At 37.4% G+C, this 12212-nt stretch overlaps 1 pseudogene; it reads left to right on the plus strand.

Annotated features, from left to right (window-relative positions):
- Positions 1-1479: 1479 nt before the first annotated feature.
- Positions 1480-6671, plus strand: LOC116421044 (annotated as a pseudogene).
- The last annotated feature ends 5541 nt before the right edge of the window (positions 6672-12212 follow it).

Raw genomic sequence — 12212 nt, forward strand, 5'->3', positions numbered from 1 at the left:
GAGTAACATAGCTTGTCTGGGCTAGACGTGCCCCTTGAACCCAAGTCTTCCTGCCTTGAGAGTTGCAGACTCGATCTCTCTCCTGGATGCTCTTCTGCCGCTGTATCTACCCAAGAATGCACCTTCCACACTGAACAATTCCAGAATAAAGCTTACATTTGCTGCCCAAATTAATCATCCCACCTCCGCTGAGAGCCTCAGAGACTCTTACCTTTTCCCTCTCCCTCACGTTCACCTGCCAAGTCTTAGAGATCCAGAACTCCCAGGGCCACAGAGAGAGAACTGGACCCGAGTTCTGGCCCAGCCCTGGGAGTGCCCCTAGAGCCCACCCTGCCCTCTCCATCTATGACAGGCTCACTTTGCCATCCTCCTTTTCTCCACTTCTCACCCATGATCCTTTGGGTAACATGCAGAAGGCTGTCCAGGTCTACCCTGTGCCTCCCCGTCACCTTCTTTTAATTCTTGGGGAAATATGACATTGCATGACTGACAGTCAGTGAGCAACCAGAAGGTTGTTTAACAGATAAAGTTTTCTATTGAGGAGGAGCCTGGGGTGTTAACAGCACCCTCTGTCCTCCCAAAGACAATGCCATCCTCCCCTTGCCTGGGGCTCAGCTCATCGTTCCCCAGAGCAGCTCCCCGACCCCCTGGTGCTGAGGGTCCTGATCCCTGGTCTGTCCATCCCAAATGCGTCCTGCTCCGGCCAGGGAGGCTTCCATATCCAGCTACTTGGCTTTGGGGTTTCCTGTGCAGATTATTAAACCCGAATCTTCTGAGTGATTATGGATGTAATTTAAAAGACTCTGCAGCGTTCCCAGGCATGATGAAATCAGCACAATATCATAAACCAACAGGAACATCAGGAGGCTCTCCCCGTCGTCGAGGGGGATCTTTGTTCTAGCGGGACTGCCTGCTGGGCACCCTTCACCGGGGACGCGTCGGCAGCAAACCCCTGTTTTAGACTCTCTTTATATTAGTAACTGGAGGTTTGTCAAGCACTTACCTCAGTCCTTGCATTTTATTTCTTGCATCAATAAAGAAGGGTGACAGTAAAGTCTCTTCTCTGACTGTAACAGAGTCAGGGGAGTCCCATCCCTAGCACCCAGTCTTAACGGGAGCATTTTGCTCTTTTGAATTGATTTTTATTGTGAACAAACAATAGCACAGTTGGATTTTATTTTTGCACCCATCAATCATAAGGTTTGAAAAATGTGTTCTGCTGTAGAATGTCTTTGTCAAAGCCTGGCTATTTCCTTCTCATATTGTGAACAATTCATGTATTGATTAATTAACAAAGAAATTATTAAGGACTTATTTTGTGTCATTCACTGTGCCAAACTCTGGACATACAAAAATAAAGAAGGCAATCCCTGCCCTCAATGGACTTATATTCTAATAGGAGAAGATAAGACAAATAAGGAAATTAGAGTCAGAAAGATGGGAAAACAGAGGGCATTTGTGTGGAAGGACAGGTGGGAGATGACCATAAAGTGGCGCAAAAGCCACCTGCGAAAGTCCAGAGTCCCAGGGGTGGGAGTTGTAATTCTGGTAGGATGAAGAGAGGGGCAGATAATCTGTTTTGGAGATGGCCTGGTTTTGGGGGAGATGAAGGTCCCAGAAATAAGAAGGAATAAAAAGGTTTGGAGATGCCTTCTAAAGGTGAGTGTGGATGATCAGGCCACAATGATTTTGCAGAGGTTGGACCATGGACTTTTTGGTTACCAGTTCCTCATGATTCTTAATCACCTTTTTCCCCCAATAATAATATGGTTTCTGATTTTTCTTCACATACTTGTTGCCTTTTTTCTTTTTTCTGTCTTGACAATCAGTGGCTTGATCCTCTAGCGTGAATAAAGTTCCTCTGGGAATTTCTGGTCCTGGACTTCCTTATTTGTCATATTCAAGTCCCCTAAAGTTCAGATGTTGTTTGGAGGTGCAGACAAGATTAGAAGGAAAGCAATAAATTGGGGAAATTTTTTTTTACATCCAAATGTTCTGATAAAGGCCTCATTTCTAAAATGGAGAATTGACTCAAATTTATAAGACTACAAGCCATTCTTTAATTGATAAATGGTCAAAGGATATGAACAGACAATTTCCCAATGAAATTAAAACCATTTCTAGTCATATGAAAAAATACTCTAAATCACTATTGATCAGAGAAATGCAAATTAAGACAACTCTGAGGTACCACTATATACCTCTCAGATTGGCTAAGATGACAGGAAAAGATAATAATGAATGTTGGAAAGGATGTGGGAAAACTGGGACACTAATACATTATTGGTGGAGTTGTGAACGGATCCAGCCATTCTCGAGAGCAAATTGGAACTATGCTCAAAGGGCTGTAAAAAAAAAAAAAAAAAAAAAAAAAAAGAGCAGGGGGGGAAGGGCAGTGTTTTTACTGGGCCTGTATCCCAAAGAGATCTTAAAGGAGGAAAAGGGACCCACATGTGCAACAATGTTTGTAGCAGCCCTCTTCGTAGTGGCAAGGAACTGGAAACGAAGTGGTTCCATCAATTGGAGAATGACTGAATAAGTTATGGTATATGAATAGTATGAAGGTAATGGGAGATTATTGTTCTATAAGAAATGATGAGAAGAATGATTTTAGAGAGGCCTGGAGACTTACAGGAACTAATGCTGAGGGAAGTGAGTAGAACCAAGAGAACACTGTACACAGCAAGATTATGTGGTGATCAACTCTGATCAACTCTGATGGACATGGCTCTTTTCAACAATGAGATGATTCAGGCCAGTTCCAGTGGTCTTGTGATAAAGAGAGCCATCTGAACCCAGAGAGAGGACTGTAGGAATTGAATGTGGATCACAACATAATATTTTCACCTTTTTTGTTCTTGTTCACTTGCTTTTATTTTGTTTCTCATATTTTCTTTTTTGATCTGATTTTTCTTGTGCATCATGATAAATATGGAAATATGTATAGAAGAATTGTACATATTTAACATATATTGAATTACTTGCCATTTAACGGAAGGGGTAGGAGGGAATAGAGGGGGGAAACACCATCATTGAAGGACAAAAGAGTTTATCCAAGAAATCTCAAGAGACATTTCCCCTTTTATTGGCTATTTGTTGTCTTCTTTCTAGTTTTATCTTTAAATTCCTTAATGATCTGCTTTGATTCTTTCATCAAGCTCCCTCTAACCTTGTCTTACCCTTTACTGTTTCTCCTTGATACATACAGCCACATTGCTCATTATCTTTTACTATCCTCTTCTGTAAATTTTTATAAATAAGATTCTATTCTCAACTGTTTTTAGCTTTTATACTTCTCCATTTATCCAGGAGATGAAATGTTTGTTGAATGAGATAGTTTCTTGACTTTTTTACACTCCTCATTACCTTATTAATTTACATGGATTAAAATTCCTTAGGAAACAGTGAGAACGTGGATTAATGTCTTTTCTTTTATCCCTGTCCATCTCCATTATTTTTGTGTACCTGACACCTAGAACGATGCCCGGCACAAAGACATTTAATAAATACTTGTTGATTGAATGATTAGTTGATGTTTCATTTTTTATAAAGGGCTTGTCTAAATAGGTCAGACTGGAGTGACCTCAGTTGTCTACTGTAACTTTTCCCCATTTAAATTCTACTCATTTTCATCTTTACACTAATAAGTTGATATTCTGACACATGAGTTGAAATTCACTTACGTTTTGGTAGCTAGTAATTTTATTTATGTTAGGATATGAACAACTTCAGGAAGAAAAAGGAGAAGAAGGAGGCGGAAAGAAGAAGAAGAAGAAGAGCATTTAACAAAATATTTTGCCTATTCCTACTAAAAAAAAAAACCACTAAAGAGCATAGGAATAAATGGAGTTTTCCTTAAAATGATAAGTAGCATCTATCTAAAATCATCAGCAGGCATTATATGTAATGGGGATAAACTAGAAGCATTCCCAGTGAGATCAGGGGTGAAACAAGATTGCCCATTATCATTACTATTACTCAATTTTGTACTAGAAATGCTAGCTTTAACAGTAAGAGGAGAAAATTTGAAGGAATTAAGATTATGTAATGAGGGAACAAAACTATCTTTGTAGATATATTTAGAGAATCCTAAAAAATCAGCTACAAAACAAAACAAAAAAATCATCAGCATTTTGTTACCAAAAAGCCCAGCAGCAAAAGAAATTCCATTTCAAAATAACTATAGCAATCAGCAGGATGATTTCAGAAATGCCTAAAGAGATTTACATGGTGATGCTAAGTGAAGTGCTAAGAGTAGTATTATACACAGCAACAACAAGACTATGTGATAATCAACTGTGATAAACTTGGCTTTTTTCAACAATGAGGTGGTTCAGACCCATCCCAATAGACTTATGATAGGGAGAATCATCTGCATCCAGAAAGAAGATCATGGGGACTGAACGTGGATTAAAACGTAGTATTTTCACATTTTTAATTGCTGTTTGCTTACTTTTTATTCTTAACTTTTTCCTTTCTGATCTGATTTTTCTTTTGCAGCATGATAAATGTAGAAATATATTTAGAAGAATTGCACATGTTTAACCTATATTGGATTACTTGCTGTCTTGGGGAGGGAGAAGGGAGAAAGAGAGGGGAAAATTTGGAACACAAAGTTTTGCAAGAGTGAATGTTGAAAATTACCTTTGCCTGTATTTTGAAAGTAAAAAGCTACTATTATTAAATTTAAAAATAAAATAATTGTAGATAATATAAAATATCTGAGAGTCTACCTACCAAGACAAAGCCAGGAACAATATGAACATAATTACAAAACACTTCTAATACAAATAAAGTTAGATCTAAACTGTTGGAAGAATATTAAATGCTCATGGGTAGGCAGAGCTAATACAATAAAAATGGCAATTCTACTTAAATTAATCTATATGTTCAATGCCATATCAATTAAACTGCCAAGAAATTATAGAGCTAGAAAAAATAATTTAAAAAATTAATCTGAAAGACCAAAAAGTCAAGAATTTTGAGGGAATCAATGAAAAAAAAATGCAAAGGAAGATAGCCTAGCTCTACTAGATTTAAAATCATATTATAAAGAGGCGGTCATCAAAACCATTTAGTATTGGCTTAGAAATAGAGTAGTGGATCAGTTCAAGAGGTTAGGTTCATAAGACACAATAGTCAATGACTACAGTAATCCAGTGTTTGATAAACCCAAAGACTCCAGTTTCTGGAATAAGAACTCTCTATTTGACAAAAATTGCTAGGAAAACTGGAAAATAGTATATCAGAAACTAGGCATTGATCAATATCTAAAACCCTAAACTAAGATAAGGTCAAAATGGGTTTATGATTTGGACATAAAGGGTTATACTATAAGCAAATTAGGAGTACAAGGGTTAATTTGCCTCTCAGATCTGGGGAGAAAGGAGGAATTTAAGGCCAAAGAAGAACCAGAGAACATTACAAAATAAAAAATAGATAATTTTGATTACATTAAATTGAAAGTTTTTGTACAAACAAAACCAATGCAGCCAAAATTGGAAGGGAAGCAGAAAACTAGGGGAAATAATTTTCATCTAGTGTTTCTTTTTTTTTTTTTTTTTACATGACCAAAACGTTATTTTGCTGTACAAAAAGAATCAGACTCTGAAATATTGTACAATTAGCTTGTGAAGGAAATCAAAAATGCAGGTGTGCATAAATATAGGGATTGGGAATTCAATGTAATGGTTTTTAGTCATCTCCCAGAGTTTCATCTAGTGTTTCTAATAAAGATCTCATTTTAAAAACATAAAGCCGACTAGAATTTATAATAATACAAGTTATTTGATTGCTTACCATCTCAGAGAGGGGAAGGAAAGATGGGAGTAAAGAGGAAAATAGAATTTGGAACTCAAAATGTTTTTAAATGTTTTTAAAAATTCAAATTATGGATATATTTTTGGGAATCTAGGTAAATTGTACCTTGCAGTTCCTTTTAAAATGATCGTTTCATGTTCAAAAGCATTGCAGTTGGAACTCAGTCTTGACCCGAGGGATTGATAAATACTCCAGATCTGCAATATATTCCTAGTGCACAATGTACAAGTGGAAATACACAGCACCAAAAACCCAGATTGAAAGAAAAAAGAGAGAAAGTGCCCACTACTGTCTCAAAGTCAGTTGGTGGTGATAAGAAAGGAGGAGCCCATGAGGCAAAGATCCACAAAATACCTACATATTACCCTACTGAGAATGTGCCCAGAAAGTGCTAAATCAAGACAAAAAGCCCTTCAGCCAGCAGGTGAGGAGACTTCCACCTAGCATCACCCTGGACAGAGTGCTGATCATGCTCACTGGTCATCACAGGATAAACAAGAGTATTTCCTGAAGCAGTTGGCTAGTGACTGGACCTCTGATCATCCAGCGTGATCCTCTGAGAAGGACCCATCAGAAATTTGTCATTGCTACCTCTACCATGATTAACCTTTCCAGGTAAAAATCCCAAATGATTTTACTGATGCTGACTTCAAGAAGAAGAGACTCTACAAACCTCAACACTAAGGAGAGATTTTTGAGACAGAGAGAAATACAAGGTTACAGAGCCATGCAAGACTAATCAGAAAGCAGTAGACTCTCAAATTCCACTCCAAATCAAGAAAATTCCTCAGCTATCTGCCTTTGTTATTCGTTCTCTCCAGTGGAATTTATCCCCCAAATTGGTGTTTTAAATGCTTTGCAGAGAACTCTTATTAAAATATTTGATATAGGGCAGCTAGGTGTCTCAATGGGTAAAGCACCAGCTCTGAATTCAAGAGGACCTGAGTTCAAATCTGGCCTCAGGCATTTAATACTTCCTAGCTGTGTGACCCTGGGCAAGTCATTTAACCCCAATCACCTTAGCCAAAAATAAATAAATAAAAATATTTGGTATAATAAAAATAAAATACTTTGCCATTTTAATAATACATTATTAAGGAGACTCTGGCAAGAATCTCATATTGCTAAAAAAAACATCACTCTCTCCTAGGCACTTTAAAAAAGAAAATGTTGACCTTTTGTGTCTTTCTTGAAATGAATTTTAAAATAATTCTCTCTCTATTTTTATTTATTTATCTATCTGTCCGTTGTATCCCTTTCCATCCCTTTCCTTAATGCAGTGTAAGGCAGGAGTTGTTCCATTTTTATCTTTATGGAATGAGAATGTTCTGGCATCATTTTTTCACCAATTTTAGAAAAGTTAAAAGAGTTTTTGAATATAAATGTCTTAGAGTTGAAAGGTGGTGGCCATTGAACTGAGGCCATAAGAAGCAAGAAATCTCTCATCCAAGGTTGATCGCCTTGCTGGGATGCTTTCTTCTGGGAGAGGGCCCAATTTCCTCTGGAGGTGCAACTGAACAACCATGTAGGGCTTGGGGTGCTCTTCTCTTAATGGAGATGTGTGGGAGCCTTCATGATCTCTCAAAATCCTCATTGTACAAGCCAGTGATAATCAACAAGCATCTGTCAAACACTCATTGTGCGCCATGCATTATGCTATGTTCTAGGGACCGAAATACGAAGATGAAACCATCCCTGATCCCACTAAGGGGGATCCTGACCAGGATAAGGAGAGAAAACGAACTCACACAGTGTAGAATTGAATTTCCAAATTAATACACTCCCTGCCATGACATTTTAACAAAACTTATCTGTTATTCTTCTTTGAATTTGTTTTCTAAGTTGAAACGATTAACCCTTCTTTTTTCCTGAGATATGGATTTTCATCATAAAGTTGATCCTTAAGAAGTGTGGCTGAAGATAAGTTCTCCTCTCAATGGCTGACGGATGGGAGAGTAATGATTAGAAAGAGAAAACTTTCTGTCAGATGGAAGAATTTATACTCTATTATTACTCAATTAATATAAAATTAAATGTCTTGTTAATATTTATGAAAATGACACTCATCATTGATTACGCCTCTTTCCAATCAAGCTGAAAATGTTTGGCAAACTCAGAAATTGCAACATGTGCTGATCACTCGGTTTTGCTGCTGATAGAATTTCAAAGACAATCAGCCTGTCAGGATGTCTCCGGAGGCATCCACCACGGCTATATTGGCTGTCAATTACCAAGTCCCTATGGCCTGTGCTGCAGAGTATGGGGCTGCTCCTGTCAAGAGGGAGTCTGAGGCCATGATGTTTCCAATATTATTCCTCCTAATGGGACATGCACACATGGGGCTACCCCAGAAAACAAGAGTCCTGTTTTTTTTTTTTTCTGATGTGTTTTCTTATTGAAGCTTTTTATTTCAAAACATATGCAAGGATAATTTTTCACCACTGACCCTTGCAAAACCTTGTGTTCCAGTTTCCTCCTTTTCCCCACTCCCTCCCCTAGATGGCAAGTAATCCAATATATGTTAAACATGGTAAAAATATATGTAAATCCAATATAGGCATATATAGTTCCACAATTATTATGCTGCACAAAAAATCAGATCAAAAAGGGAAAATATGAGAAAAAATTCAAGCAAACAACAACAAAAGAAGGGAGAATGCTATGTTGTGATCCCCACTCAGTTCCCACAGCCTCTCTCTGCGTGTCCACGGCTCTCTCCATCACAAGACCATTGGAACTAACCTGAACCATCTCATTGTTGAAGAGCCACGTTCACCAGAACTGATCATCATATAATCTTGCTGTTGCCGTGTACAGTGATCTCCTGGTTCTGCTCATTTCACTCAGCATCAGTTTGTGTAAGTCTCTCCGGCCTCTCTGAAATCTTCCTCATAATCATTTCTTACAGAACAATAATATTCCATTACATTCATATATCAGAACTTATTCAGCCATTCTTCAACTGATGGGCAGACACTCAGTTTCCATTTTCTTGCCACTACACAAAGGGCTGCCACAAACATTTTTCACATGTGGGTCCCTTTCCCTCCTTTAAGATCTCTTTAGGATTCAGACCCAATAGAAACACTGCTGGATCAAAGGGGATGCACAGTTTGATAACTTTTTGAACATAGTTCAAAATTGCTCTTCAGAATGGCTGGATGTATTCACAATTCCACCAACAATGTATCAGTGTCCCTGTTTTCCCACATCCCCTCCAACAGTCATCATTATCTTTTCCTGTCATCTTAGCCGATCTGAAAGGTGTGTAGTGGTATCTCATAGTTGTCTTAATTTGCATTTCTCTGATCAATAGTGATTTGGAGCACCTTTTCATGTGGCTAGAAATGGTCTTAATTTCTTCATCTGAAAATTGTCTGTTCATATCCTTTGACCATTGATCAATTGGAGAATGGAAGAGCCCAGTTTTCAAAACAACGGGGCAGCAAATTCTTTGAGCTACTTACTCCTCCCCAAAACCCACTTCTCCTCCCATCTTCCCTATTTGTGTTGAAGTTATTACCAGAGTCCTAACTCAGGTGCGGAAGCCATGGTTCCTCCGGCACACCCCACACCTCCTGGTTTGATCTGGCCCCTCTCTTCTCCTTTGGCAGCCTCTTTTCTCTACCCTCCCATGCACCAGTTTAGTAAGGTCTCAAGGTTTCTTCTCACTTCATTCCTAAATGGCCTCCCTGCTTCCAGGCTCTTCTCTCCTCAATCCATCCTTCATACCACAGATAAAAATCTTCCTGAGGGAGGCGCAGATCAGACAGGATTACTCTCTCATTCAAAAATCTTCAGTAGCTCTTTATTGTTTCTAATATATGTAAACATTGTAAAATTATTATAACTAATGATCACATTATAAAATCCATAAACAATAGGTTACCTCAGGTTGGCATTTAAATCCCTCCAGAGTCTGGCTCCAACTTTACTTTTCAGTTTTATTTCCTAGTATTCTGTCTCTTTTTAAACAATTTATTCCTTAGTGCTCTCCTTTCTGCACGCTACATTTCTGCCAGTGGATTATTCCCTGCTCTCAGAACTCGACATTCAGCCAAATGAGATAACGCCTTTCAAGTGCTCTGCAAATCTCAATGCAACTGTTTATTATTGTTATGATTATTTCCTTCCTCTTAGGTCACACGAGTAGAAGGACACTCATATACTTCCAGAGAAGGCAGCTTCTGCCCATGCCATGGGAAGCTCAATGAAAGGAACTGGGGAGCTTTAACTTGATTGGATACCGAAAATCTGGGGGAGAGGGTTTGACAACTATCTCCAGATTCTACCAGCAGTTCTGTTAACCCAAACAGCAAATCAGATTCCCCACTCCTGATTTCAGTGCAAGGATTGTAACCTTGGCTGCACTCAGCCAAATATGAGGCTGAGATTCATGTTGAGATCACTCGGGGATGATTAAATTCACTTGGGAACATTTCACTGCCATCTAGGGATAAGGTGGAATTTCATTACTCTAAGTGTTTCCCCCCCTTTATTAATCTATTGTTTATTTACTTTAAATATTCTTTTCTTTTTAAATTTTGAGTTCGTTTTTCTCCTTCATTCTCCACACACATACTTAAAAGACAAATAATATATTTATTACATATGAGAAATAATTTTTTAAAAAATGTCCATATTAGCCATATCATCAAAAAAGGTAAAAATTTTTAAAAAGGAAGTGAGGAAATTACACTTCAATTTGCATTCAGAGCTCATCAGTTCTCTCTCTGAAAGTGGAAGACCTTTTTTAAGCATGAGTCCTTTGGGATTGTCTTAGATCACTATATTGATCAGAGTAGCCAAGTCTTTCAAAGTTGATCAGCATTTTTCAACATTGCTGTTACTGTACAGTGATTTCCCAGTCCTTCTTACTTCACTTTGCAACAGTTCATATAAGTCTTGTCATGTTTTTCTGACCCTCACCTCATCTTATAATTTCTTATAACCCAAAAGTATACCATCACATTTACATACCATAACTTATTCAGCCATTCCCCAGCTGATCGACATCCTCTCAATTTCTAATTCTTTGCTACAAAAGAACTATTATACATAATTTTGTATAGAGAGATCCTTTTCCTCTTCCTTTGATATTTTTGGGGTACACACCTAGTAGTTGCATTACTCGGTCAAAAATATGGCCAGTTTTATGGCATTTTGGCATTACTCTAAATTGTTCTCCAGAATAATCAGACCGGTTCATTACTCCATTAAAAATTCATTACCGTACTTATTTTTTCTCATTCCCTCTAGCATTTGTCATTTCAGATAGATGAGGGGCAATATCTCTGAGTTGTTTTAATTTGTATTTTTCTACTCAATAACGATTTAGAACATTTTTATATGCCTATAAATAGCTTTGATTTCTTCTTCTGAAAACTTCCTGTTCATATCCCTTGACCATTTATTAATTGGGGAATGGCTCTTTTTTTATTTTATTTTATAAATTTGACTTATTTCCTTATATATTTGAGAAATGAGGCTTTTATCAGAGAAATTTGCTGTAATTTTAAAAAATATATTACTCCATTGTCTATAGTATCTTTTAGTAAAATGTAGTTACTTTCCCTATTATCTATTTAAATTAAATTAATTAAATAAATTAAATTAAATTAAATTAAAGGTCAGTTTTTTTTTGTGTGTGTGTGTGTTTGTTGTGTCTGTTGTTGTTTGTCCTTGGTTCTTGAAGAGTAATATCAAGCAGAAGCTGATTGTTACCCTTGTCTTTTTTTTTTTTTTTTTCTTCAGCTGAAACATAATAGATCCTGCTCCAGGTCTTTATTTGAGTTCTATGTACATGCCTTTCCATTTCAATGTGCCTCTTACATTATACATTTTTGGATTCTGGTTTCTAATTCATTCTGCTATCTGCTTCTGTTTTATGGGTTACCTCTTCCCACTATTATTCACAATTATGATTACTAACTGTATATTTCCCTTCATCTTTTCTTTCTCCCTTAATCCACCATTTCTTTTATCAATCCTTGACTCTCCCATATCTCTTATTTTCTTCCTCTTTTATTTCCTTATTGGGCAAGATAAATGTCTATACTCAACTGAGTGTGTGTGTGTGTTGGGGGGGGGGGTGTATGTGTGTGTATAGATATAGATGGATACAGGTATATATTCTTCCCTCTAAACCAATTCTAAAGAAAATGAGGTTCAACCATTGCCCACTATTTTTCTCTCATTTTCCTCTTTATTCTAAAAGCTCTTCCTTGATGAGCTCTTTTATGTGAGAAAATGTTTCCCATTCTACTTCTTCCTTTCTTTTCCCCATGCATTCTCTTTCTCACTCCTGCATATTTTGGGGCAAATTGAAATGTAAAAAGAGAGAGAGAGACAGAGAGAAGGGAAGAGGAAGGGAGGGAGACAGAGAGAGGGAA

Source organism: Sarcophilus harrisii, chromosome 2 (genome assembly GCF_902635505.1).
Source record: "Sarcophilus harrisii chromosome 2, mSarHar1.11, whole genome shotgun sequence".
Taxonomy (NCBI): Eukaryota; Metazoa; Chordata; class Mammalia; order Dasyuromorphia; family Dasyuridae; genus Sarcophilus; species Sarcophilus harrisii.